Genomic DNA, 1,610 nt, shown 5'->3' on the forward strand with positions numbered 1-1,610 from the left:
CTGCTGCTGCTGCTATATGATGCTTTCAGGTGGTGCTGCTATACGATAATAACCAACCACTTGGACCATCGAATTTCAATAAATAATTGTTCTTCATTTAAATGTGGGTCATGCGTTCTTCGTTTAAATTAGGCAATGGGATCTCTATGGAAAACATTGACCAAAGTAGATTGTGCCAAGTAGATGGTATCTTTGTATTTGCATTTTGAGCAAATAGTGATGGTCTGTTTTCCTATCATATTAATTACTGCACTGGGTTCAATTTGTGATGTTTGCAAGTCAAATTAATTTCCATATGGGCAGCAAAATGAAAAAAATATAATGCAATCTAGACTTTCCACTGATCATACCAAAGATAAGCTGAAAACGCAATGAAAAGAACTGGTTGGCTTATTACATGGAGCTTATATTCACAGGTGCTTATTCTCTTAGGATAACTCGTAATAACTGTCCCTAAGAAACTTGGCTAATAGAACTGGCATACAAATAACATGTCACGGTGATTGCAATGGAGGAGTGACGTACCATAGCACACTGTATAGGCTCACCGCTGCCTCTCCTTTTTTTGCGATGTTCCATGAAATTGCCACATACATCTTGTACTTTTTCATTGTGTAACCCTATCTGCAAGTTGACATGGCTAATTTCAGACATCTCTACATGATACTACATTGCATATCCCTTGCGCATATTTAAACCACCAATTAACGATTGTGTGCATACCATAAACTAGCCATGACTCTGTATGCTGGACTAGCAGGCACTCTAAGGGAGCCTAATGTAGTGCACTGGAATTCCTACATGCCACCTACGATTTTGTGTAATGTACTGCCCCTGTTCCTAAATATATGTCTTTGTAGAGATTCTAGTATGGACAACATACAGATGTATATAGATGCAGTTTCGAGTGTAGATTCACTCATTTTGCTCCGTATGTAGCCTATAGTGGAATCTCTGGAAAGACTTATATTTAGGAACGGAGGTACGAGGTACTATCATGTATGACATCTACATATCTAATTTAGCAGCCAGTAGTAGAAATCATTGTCTGCACAAAGGGATTACTGGTCGAAAATCCTAGCAAAGCACGCTGGCAGGCACAAAACAATACAAGAGAGAGAGACGTGCTTACAAGATCATAGCAATGCCTCAGTCCAGGATCTTGGTTGGCCAAGCTGTTAGATCCAGAAGAAACATCGTCCTTGTAGTTTTTGCCAGCTGCATAACAAGTAACAGCGACCGGTTAGTATATTTGAAGTACATCGGGCAGGTGATGCTGGACGGGTTTAAAGGTGACAAGTACCTAGGCCGTGGCGGGTGCTTGGCATCTTTCCAGACGGTGGGAATCAGGTTAGAAACGTCGAGGGTGATGATGCTGCGCTGGCTGTCGGGGTCCGGTAAGGAGATCTAGAACCGTCGAGTAGGATGTTTGTGGAGCGGCTCCGGTAGGGTGGACTACGGTGTGGGCGAAGCGGATCTGTGGCCGTGGATGAGGGCGTAGGTGAAGCTGCTCTGGTGGTTGGGTTAAGGATGGTGTCGATGACGCGGATCTGTGGCCGTGGACGGGGCGTCAGAAGCTGCTCCGGTGGTTGGGTTAAGGATGGTCTCGA

The sequence above is a fragment of the Triticum aestivum genome, chromosome 6D (assembly GCF_018294505.1).
Source record: "Triticum aestivum cultivar Chinese Spring chromosome 6D, IWGSC CS RefSeq v2.1, whole genome shotgun sequence".
Classification (NCBI taxonomy): Eukaryota; Viridiplantae; Streptophyta; class Magnoliopsida; order Poales; family Poaceae; genus Triticum; species Triticum aestivum.